This window comes from Ursus maritimus, unplaced genomic scaffold, assembly GCF_017311325.1.
Source record: "Ursus maritimus isolate PB19 unplaced genomic scaffold, ASM1731132v1 scaffold_1, whole genome shotgun sequence".
NCBI lineage: Eukaryota > Metazoa > Chordata > Mammalia > Carnivora > Ursidae > Ursus > Ursus maritimus.
Genome location: NW_024423343.1, coordinates 54,184,448 through 54,195,562, shown reverse-complemented (window position 1 = coordinate 54,195,562; position 11,115 = coordinate 54,184,448). Strand labels below are relative to the sequence as shown.

The 11,115-nt window shown below is 39.1% G+C and overlaps 1 pseudogene; it reads right to left on the bottom strand.

Moving 5' to 3' along the window:
- Positions 1-468: 468 nt before the first annotated feature.
- Positions 469-629, bottom strand: LOC121099969 (annotated as a pseudogene).
- Between the last annotated feature and the right edge of the window lie 10,486 nt (positions 630-11,115).

Sequence of the window (11,115 nt, the reverse complement as noted above, 5' to 3'; positions counted from 1 at the left end):
AACAACTCCGGCCCACCACTCCTAACTAGTCTATCCCCTCCTCTGCCTCATTCACCCCAATAACAATACAGTTAGCTGAAATGAAATAATCAATGTGTTAAAAACAAAAATTCAACTGAGTAAATTTGAAGATCTGATTGGCTTTCTTAAGTGATTCATAAATCGGGCAGAACCCCAACTAGCAAGAAGAAAGGAGCCCTGAAGAATTGTACAAAATGGAAGGAGGGTGGGGCAAGGAAGTTATTAGCAAAAGAAAAGAAAGCATTGTTTCAGGCAAAGTCACTTTTTCTGAGCAGGAAGGGCAGGGGGTCTTATTATACAGATTACCTCACCTTCCTTTGGTGGGGAATGGAGAGGGTCCATATGACAGATTACCTCATTGGTGTTGATCAGAAAATTCCTGACTGACTGGTTAAGACTACATCTCTGGGGGAGGTTGCAATTAGGTTAAGTACCAATCCCCAGTTTGTTGATGTGGCCTAGTATAAATGACTCCATTTTGGGCCTGTGGTTTTCTTTTTGACAAATGTATATTTATAAACCTCTTGAAGAGAATGAAGAAAATTTAGATTTGATTCATCAATTGTCATCCACTACACTTGATCTTAGCCAAAAGGCCAAGAAGCAATGCAATTGTAATCTACGGAAAATACATTGATTTTATTTAAAAAATTCATATTACAAAAATTTCAAATATATAAGAGAGAGAGAAGGAATAATGAACCTTCACGACCTATCACCTCTCATTGCTCCTCCGATCTGCTCTTCTCCCAACCTTTTTTTTTCCTGGAATATGTTGAAGCAAATTCTTTCATCTTACTGGCTCATCAGTATATACTCCATATACTGAATTTTTGAAATTTTAGTTTCACTCAAAGAAAGAGGAGAAATTTGTAGCTGATAGTCTGAGAACATAATCTGTCCCCTTAACAAGAGCTTTTCATAGTCTTTAGGAATTTTTCCTAATTTTCTGTCTTCCTTTCCCTCATAAATTGCTCTTTAACAGTTGTACTGAATTAAATTATTTAAATTCACGCTGAATTGTGAGTTCTCAACTAATAAACCGTCCTCAAGTAAAATTAAATTCTTGAATTGTACTCCTGGATCAACAAAAATTTATAGGTCACATACTTGAATGTTAAATAAGGGCCTAGATGATCATTTATCAATGAGATTAATTCACTTATTTCTAGGGTATTCCATAATTCAATATTACTCTAAAGTGAATTATTATCTGTTTTCACTCTTATGTAAATAATCCTATATTGTGGCCATTCAATTTAATATGCATTAATTTTTTTCTCTTTTTAAAAAAATTCTTAATTGAAGTATTGTTGACATACTATGTTAGATTCAGGTATACAACATGGTGATTCAACCTTTATATACACATATAAGACGTGCTCACCACAATAAGTATAGTTCACATCAGTCACTACTGTTAAGCATCTAAGTTATCAATAAAGGACCTTTCATAAGAAGTGTTTATTTTTATTAACAAAATTGAGAGGGCACTTTTGAAAATTTGTTTGAAGACCCAGATCTGAAGTTTAGTTTCAGCTTTGTTTGTTGCTGTTAAGAAAATTATCAAATCATTAAATTTTTTAAAAAGATTTATTTATTTTAGGGATGCCTGAGTGGCTCAGATGGTTAAGTGTCTGCCTTCAGCTCCAGTCATGATCCCAGAGTCCTGGGATCCAGTCCCACATCGGGCTCCTTGCTTAGTAGGGAATCTGCTTCTCCTTCTGCCTGCTGCTCCCCCTGCTTGTGCTTTCTCCCTCTCTCTGACAAATAAATAAAATCTTAAAAAAAAAGATTTATTTATTTTAGAGAGAGAGAGAGTGAAGGGGAGGGGGGAGGGATAGAGTCCAACGCAGGGCTCTATCTCAGAAGTCTGAGATCACCACTGGAGCCAAAACCAAGAGTCAGACGTCTAACTGACTACACCACCCAGGTCCCCCAAAACATTAATTTTTTATATCATGGATGAATCTGGGTTTCACGGGTGAGGTTCTGCAACCCCCTAGGGGTGTTAAAAGGAATGCAAGAATGGTGAATCCTTCCCAAGTATCGAACCCAGTCTGCAGGTCTTTACTCAGGGTTTGAAACTCTTACCAGGAGCACCTTTCTGTCTCCTCTACCAATTCAGGTATTATCCATCCTTAACAATGCCATCCAAAAGTTTCATTTTGTGATGTTGTGATTTATCATTAGAGACGTATATTTGGTCTTCGTCCCTGTTTCTGACACATAGTTCCCCAAACCCTGGGAATTTCCTAGGTGACGAGAACTTTAAAGATGTCTTCTGTTCTGTTAATGAGGTGACTTTTGGAAAGCACCAAAGGGTGGGGGCGGGTTGCCAGGAGAACCAACCTTGTGATTACAGAGTTGGAACTTTCAGTCCCCCACCCCACCTCTATGGAGGGGAGGGGGGCTGGAGAGTGAGTGGTTGGCCAATGATATAACCAATCATGCCTAATAAAGCCTCCATAAAAAAACAAAAAAATGGGGTTCAGAGAGCTTCCATGTTGGTGAAAACATGGAGGTGCTGGGGGAAACAGCACACCCAGAGAGGGTATTGAAGCTCTGTGCCCTTTCCCCTCTCCCCACACCTTGCCCTAGGCATCTCTTCTATCTGGCTCTTCCTAAATTACATCATTTTACAATAAACCAGTAATCTAGTAAGCAACATGTTTCCCTGGGCTCTGGAGCCTCTGATCTATAGCCGGTCTATCAGAAGCACAGGTGATAACCGGAGCCTGCAACTGGTGTCTGAGGTGGGTGGGAGGCAGTCTTTCGGGACTGAGCCTTTAATCTGTGGAATCTGATGCTATCTCAAGGCAGATAGTGTCAGCACTGGGTGGAACTGTAGGACAGCTGGTGCCCAAGAATTGCTGGTTGTTGTGGGGAAATCCCCCCTTCCACATTGGAATTGGAGGCAGAACTCCTATCTCTCCAACCTGAAATCTTCCAAGATTCTTGAGCCAATCAATAATTTCCCCACTTCCCTGAGGCACTTTGGTCTAGACCACACAAGTCAGTACCTCTGTATTGTCTCCCAGTTCTACCTATATTGTGAGGACGAAGAAGGCATCTTAAGCCCTTTTTAGAATTTCCAAAGATTTACATAGTGCACAAATATACTTGATTCTCAAATTCTTGATCAATTAGCATATATGAAGAGTCTTACGAGTCTGAAGGAAAAGAGATGAGCACTAGAGTGTCTATCTAAGCACTAGAGTGTCTCCAAATTCATATTGAAATAATTATTACATACACAATTTGAAGATATTGGTATAAAAATAGGTTGGTTTTTTTTTTTTAAGATTTTATTTATTTATTTGACAGAGACAGCCAGCGAGAGAGGGAACACAAGCAGGGGGAGTGGGACAGGAAGAAGCAGGCTCCTAGCGGAGGAGCCTGATGTGGGGCTCGATCCTAGAGTGCTGGGATCACGCCCTGAGCCGAAGGCAGACGCTTAACGACTGTGCCACCCAGGCGCCCCTAAAAATAGGTTTTTATCAGTTATTCCTAAGACCACTTGCTTTTGGGGGCACCTGGGTGGCTCAATCGGTTAAGCATCTTGACTCTTGATTTCAGCTCAGGTCACGATCTCAGGGTCATGAGACAGAGCCCAACGCTGGCCTCTGTGCTGAGCCTGGAGCCTGCTTAAGATTCTCTCCCTCTCCCTCTCTCTCTCTCAAAATAAATAAAATATTTTTTAAAAAAAGAATGTACCTTGGGGCACGCCTGGGTTGCTCAGATAGCTAAGCATCTGCCTTTGGCTCAGGTCATGATCTCCAGGTCCTGGGATCAAGCCCCATGTGGAACTCCCAGCCCAGCAGGGAGTCTGCTTCTCCCTCTCCCTCTGCCTTCTCTCTCTCTCAAAGGAGTAAATAAAGTCTTTTAAAAAAAGATTTTAAAAAATCTAAAAAAAAAAAAAAAAAAAAAAAAATGTACCTTGGAAAAAAAAGACCACTTGCTTGCACATACTCTCAGAATTTTATTTTTTCTGATTCATATAGTGAGCCTGTGTTTTAGCCCAATTTACTAAACAACAAAGTGTACAGGAGATTGAGTGTTCTTGCTTTTATGTGGTAGGTATAAACCCAGGGCAGTGAGAAGGAGAAGAAGCAGGGAAGAATAGGATGCAATGCACAGGTAGGCTGTATGGGAAAGCTGTGCCACTAGCATGTATGGTAGTCAGCCAATGAAAGAGAACAATAGGGTTCGGGGGGGGTCACCCCAAAATATGCCACTTTGGCATATTGATTATTTTGAACTAAAGTTACTTAAGAAACAGCTGGTACAAGAAGGCCCTTTTGTCCCCCTGAAAGCAGGAAGTAAATTCCCCATGTGAAGGCTACCTTCCCTGCACCTGGAAGGAAGAAAGCATCCTTATTATCACAGATAGGGAATTCAGGCCAAGAAGGCCATATAAACAAACTTTGTTACTTCTTATTTTATTTTATTTTATTTTATTTTATTTTATTTTTTTACTTCTTCATTTATGTGCTACCCCAAGCCCAAACCCTTTTGTCAGTTCTTAACAAATAATTATTTCTTTGTTTAAAAAGTGTAAAGGCTGCCTGCTTTGGTCATTTCAGGGAGGCTCATATTTTTATCGGCTCCCTTACGTTTGAAGTTAAAATTTTTTCCTGTTTATCTGTCTGAAGTGAATTTAATTATTAGACCAACCAAAGACCCAGAGGAGGCACTGCAGGCTCTGATGTGTGCTCCAGGCTGTTTGGGCAAGGAATTTGGGGGTCCTGGGAAGACGGATCATGTTTCAGAAGGGGGGGCTGTCTCAAGAAAAAACCACAAAGTGCATGTCTTTCTGTAGGTAGTTGAGGGCAGTAAACTGGATCTGCTCGATTTAGGCCTGGAGGCCTTCCCAAGTGTTTCATGTCAGCCGTGTCAGTACTGTTTGTTATCTGCAGACGATATACTGGCTTTTGGCTTGAGTGGCTGCATATATTTCTTAAGAGAGATTAAAGGCTTTGTTTGTTATGCAGCAATTTTTGTTTTGTTATTCTCTTATATAAATCTAGCCAAGGAATTGATTAATGACATTCAACGGTTTATACTGCAGGGTTTATTTTGAGCAGAGAATTGCCAAAGCAGAATGGTGCGAAGATGTTAGGATCTAGATGATGAGAGATTACTAGGTGATAATTATAGCTTCACTTTAAATTGTGCATTGCTTTAAAATACCTGCTTTGTTTCTCTTGTGGATGAGGAGGTAGGGAGGATTTGAGGATTTAGCCAGTCTCCCAACTTAATTTCTCAGGGAAAGCCCTTGGAAATCATTCATTTTTCTTGCATGAAATGATATCGTACACTATTTTTTTTAAGTAAACTCTACACCCAACATGGGGCTCAAACTCCACAACCCCGAGATCAAGAGTTTCATGCTCTGCTAACTGAGCCAGCCAAGAGCCCCAACACTATTTTGATTATAACACGCCATTTTGCTCTTCAATCTGAGAAATTTATTGTATCTTGTGAGAAAGTAGTAAGTTGCTTGTTTTATACCCCTTACCTCACACATCTAATTAAACAAACAAAACACAATTAGCATCTAAATTTCACACCACTTTGGAAAGAAGAAAAAGATCTTTACTGAAAGCCACTACTGAGTCTTAAGAAATGAATTGCCCATAAATTGAAAGAATCAAAGGAGGAAAGATTTGAAAGCTGAAAAACAAGCCTGTACAGTTTATTTGATGTCACCAGAAGAGAAAGCTTTGGTACAGGTGTCCCACATCACCCTGCATGGTAAGCTATACCAACTCCTTATGGAGAATTTTCACTACAAAACTGCTAATAAAAGAAGCAATTCAATATCATATCATCAATTTTTATGGCATATTGCTACAAATATACTCGGCAGGTTATGGCCTTTATTTCAGAACTTAAAGCTTCCTTGGGATGGCAGTTGCCTTCATCCTGCACAGAGGCCCAGGGCAGCCAAGGCTATTACTGCTTCTACCGTCTGTGTGGAAGGGCAGTAAAGAGAGATGAGGGTGAGTGGCTTACCGAGTGAGATGAGTGAGATGTTCAACTCATGCTATCTCTGTTTCTGCTCAGACACAGTGTTCTCTTACAGTCTTACTTCTGTTCACCATATGACCTCAGGCAAATCACTTAGCTTCTCTGACCCATAGCATCCTACTCTAAAATGGAGATAATTGACCTATGTATGGCCAAGAAAAGGATTCAATGAAACAATTTGCAAACACTTTTGGCTCTTTTTTTTTTTTTAAGATTTTATTTATTTATTTGAGAGAGAGAGCAAGAGAGAGAAGAGCTGGAGGAGGGACAGAGGGAGAGGGAGAAACAGACTTCACATTGAATGGAGAGCCCGATGTGGGGTTCAATCCTGGGACTCCACGATCATGACTGGAGCTGAAGGCAGACACTTAACTGACTGAGCCACCCAGGTGCCCCACTAATGGGCTCTTTACATGTAAGTTTCCAGCTACCTCCTGCTTTCTAAATATAGGTGGAAAAAAGGAGCCACACTGTTCCTACCTTGTTATCTTTATTGCCTAGAAATTCAAACTCACAGCACAGGAAATAGCACAAATCTAGTGTTGAAATCAACAGAGAGCCAGGGATGGGGGAAATGACTGTACTGTTCTTACCTGAGACTTACTTAACTTTAGTGAAGCAAGTTCTCAAAGGAATAAGCAAGAATTATTTTAAGTTTTAGATATCTCTCTTTAATTTTTTTTTTCTATTTAGGAGTTTGACTTTATGAACACTTTTTAGAAACAATCTTTGCTCCACACTTTAAGGGATACTTTAATGACACCCTCGGACTTGGCTGACACTATCCTGTAAAAAAATGTATTGGCTAGAATGTGATGATCTTGGCAACTAAAAATAACCTGCAGTCTGTCCTTTCCAGCGCTACGCTGAAAGACCCCTTTCAGTTCTCAAAGGTGTATGGTCACTAAAACATGAACAAAACTGAAATGTTTGGGCCTGAAAACTTTAGCTTGAGGACTTCAGAACACATATTTCTTACAGCTGAGATGGTGCCTTGTCCATCAGGGTAATACAAATATTAATAAGTATAGAAATAAACTTTTCGTCATCAAATAGCATACCATTCAAAACTTATTGAAAGACTAAAGTAAGTTTTTCAAATTTGTCTACATAGAAAAATCTCAACATCAGTGATCTATACAATGTCTATGTATATTTGAAGCTCAACTAATTACGAATGTAGGAGAATCACCTAAAAGTTGGTTTTCTTTCCTCTAACAGAAACCATAAACATGTCCACCTTCTTATTTCATATCTGTGAATACTATGATTATTCCAAATCTTAAAAATCTATCAGGTAATAATTATGGGATAAATGAATAAAGCTTTATTGACAAAGATAAGGCCTCATTTGAGTTTTGTTTCCTTTCCAAAAAGCACTTCATCGGATGTAGTTCCAGATTTTTCTTATTCCTTTTTGCTACCTCAAAGGTATATCAATAATTAGAAGGATAAAATATGGTATAAATTAATGAGGGAGTTGGACTACATAATTTCTAATATTTCTTCCAGGTCTAATATTCTAAGTTTTATTATAATACAATTTCAGGGGTGCCTGGGTGGCTCAGTCATTAAGCATCTGCCTTGGGCTCAGGTCATGATCCCAGGGTCCTGGGATTGAGCCCTGCATCAGGCTCCCTGCTCAGCGGGGAGCCTTCTTCTCCCTCTCCCTCTGCCTGCTGCTCCCTCTACTTGTGCTCGCTCTCTCTCTAATAAATAAATAAAATCTTTAAAAAATAAATAAATAAAATTTCATAAATATAAAGAAAGTTAGAGGCAAATAATATCATCACAGAAGCAATAAACTAATGAAATACCTGAGGTGTAGAATCCTTTCTGAAATCCAATCAGGCAATGCTTTCTTGATGGGTTTGAATATATCTGGAACTTCATTATTAAGTGAATTATAGTAACTCCGAAGAACTGAAGTCCCTGGGGAATAAGCAACACACTCACAGTTACATGTCAATCCAGCGCACGTTTGTTAAAATTATCAAGTATCAAGAGAAAAATCTTTAAATAACTTTATTGGATCTTATTTGCCTATCTTAGTTTGCGCTACTACAACAAATACTACAGAGTAGGTAACTTAAACAACAGACACTCATTTCTTAGGGTTCTGGAGGCTGGGAAGTCCAAGATCCAGGGGCCAGCAGATCTGGGGTCTGGTGAGAGCCTGCTTCCCGGTTTGCGGATGGCAGTAATATTGCCGTATCCTCACCTGGCAGAGAAAGAGAGATCATCTCTCTTGTGTCAATATTGCTCCTACAAAGTGTTTAAGCTCTTACCAACTGAATATCATAAAATCTAGCTAGCATACAAGAGAAAACATCAAGGAGGATGAAATGTAGTAATTGTTACTGTTTTCAAATGTCATTGATCTTCCAGTTTGCTTCGCATTTCATCTTCCATTTTCTTTGCTGTGATGAGTAAGACTGATCTTTAACATCCAGGAGTCCTACAACCAAGGTTGATGGTTCAAAGACAGCTATTTGAGGTAAAATTAGTCCATCCACTGGCTTCCCTGTATCAAATCATATTCTGTCTCTCTCCCCTCACTACCACCCCTCTCAAATATTTTGAACAGACCGGGAAAGCCTGAGGTAGCTATGCTGATAGGTCATACACATTTGGAGACTGTCTGCCATTTCCGGAACAGGTACGTTAATGTGCCAGCTACATGAAAGAGGAAAGTGGAGGAGATGTGCCAAAAGAAAGGAAGAGGAGACACCAGTTGGCCCCACTGAGACAGAAAAAGGAAGAATATAGATTCCTGGGTTCCTGATAACTTCATTTTACAGCCTTATTTCCCATGAAGTCTGACTATGTTTGATTTTGTGAGCTCTTTGCTATCATGTGTCCCCACCCCTTTTACTTGGATTAATGAAAGAATAGATTTCTGTTCCTTACTTACAAAAAGAGAAGAAGCCAAGACACTGGGGATATACCCCAGTGACTGCCTGTAGGGCTAGCCTGACCTGTGATAAAGAGTTAAACAGAAAGTACCACTTGAAAGGACTTCATGGACCATCTGAGGTCTTGGTTTACAATGTTTTATACTGCTAGTTTACTGGCAATAATGATATGAGTGCCTGGCCTGGAATTAACCGACAGGAAATGTTTCCTGAAGGCAGACTGGGAGACCCAGGGAGCCTGAGGAAAGGAGTACCAACCAGCTGGAGGCGTGTTTACCCACGCCATCAGCTACACCGTGTTACAACATTCTACCTTTCAGTAAATAGCAGTACTCGCTGAAGGAGAGTCAGTGTTCTACATTTTAGAGATTTAACTCTACCGACAGTTCTAACTTTATTTTTTTTAAGATTTTTTATTTATTATTTATTTGACAGAGAGAGAGACAGCCAGAGAGGGAACACAAGCAGGGGGAGTGGGAGAGGGAGAAGCAGGCTTCCTGAAGAGCAGGGAGACCAATGCGGCCTGATTCCAGGACCCTGGGATCATGACCTGAGCCAAAGGCAGATGCTTAACAACTGAGGCACCCAGGCGCCCAACAGTTCTAACTTTAGGAGTTACACTAATATGTGACCAGTTTGTCTTCATTACTTATCATAAGGTCTAGATGAAGGAATGTGTAATTCCAAAATTAAGAAATCAAGGTCATTTTTTTAGCCAAAAAGAGAAAAAACTCAAAATCATTTCAAATTAGGGAATCAAAACATGTGATATTCTCCCTCAGATACATGGAATTAAGTGTTCTGAACATGTTAGCACATTTTGAGGTGCTTCATGCCAAATGATTTATTAAGCTGTTTGGGTCACTGCTTAGGTGTTTTGAACCTTCTCTTCCCCCTCTCCGAAAAACATTTTTATTGCTCTATTATTTAATAACAATAAGTTTCTGCTTTTCAAATTGTCCTATACTTAATAGAAGTAGTTAATGCGTAAGAGAAATCCAAATTTAAAACAATATAAATGAAGTGATATATAAATTTTATTTCTAGAACTCATTAAAACTGTTTAAATCTAAATCACTGCATATTAGAATATTAGAATTAGTCTTTTTATATGGTTCATATGATATCATTTAAGGGACATTTCACCAAGACATAATTAACCTACTGAAAAAAGTATAGTAGAAAGAAATGTAATTACAACATACAGATAATTAAAATAATAAAAATTGAAAAAATCTGAGATATAAACTGAAAATAATCAATCTGGCTTTACTAATACATCTAATAGTATTTAGAATGATACAACTACAACTTTAAAAGACCATGGTAGTATTTGAACTGAATAGAATTCACCGTTGATGTTGTAAGCTTGAAGTAAATACATAGGGTATACTGGTCAGCATGCTCTGTGAATAAACTATAGGATGTAAACAAACCCAGAGATGTATTATCATTAGAAGTTCAACATGGTTAGTCCTACCAAATGGAGTTTGCTTGTATCTTGCAAAAAGGAAAGGGGAGCAAAAAAGAAGACATCAGGGTTGTATTTACTTTGTCCCTACAACCTTTATAAGTGTATTTATTATAATGTCCGATTTCGTGCTAGGGGTCCTGCTTTGTTCTCTTATGTTTACTCCTGAGAACAAACTGAATTGCGCTTCGTTTTCTTTCTTTTTTTTTTTTTTTAAGGTTTTTATTTATTTATTTGACAGAGAGAGAGAGAACAAACAGGTGGAGCAGCAGGCAGAGGGAGAGGGAGAAGTAGCCCCCCCCCCAGCAGGGAGCCCAATGCTGGGCTCAATCCCAGGACCCTGGGATCATGACCTGAGCTGAAGGCAGATGCTCAACCGACTGAGCCACCCAGCTGCCCCTGCACTTTGTTTTCTACTTGCCGTTTTGTGATTGTCATAATTGCTACAAGCGACCAACCGAAAGAACACATCTGTGGTATCAACAGCAGAATAACATTGCTTGGATTTAATGTTGTTCAACTGTAAAAATAATTTATTAATGCAGTCTTTACCCCATTTGTGTCTGTCATTTCTTATGGATTTAAGGTCATTTCTGTTGCATGAACTGATGATGCAACTGAAAGCATATTTATTCATCTACAAATTTTTGCAAGGATTATATGTTATCGCCATCA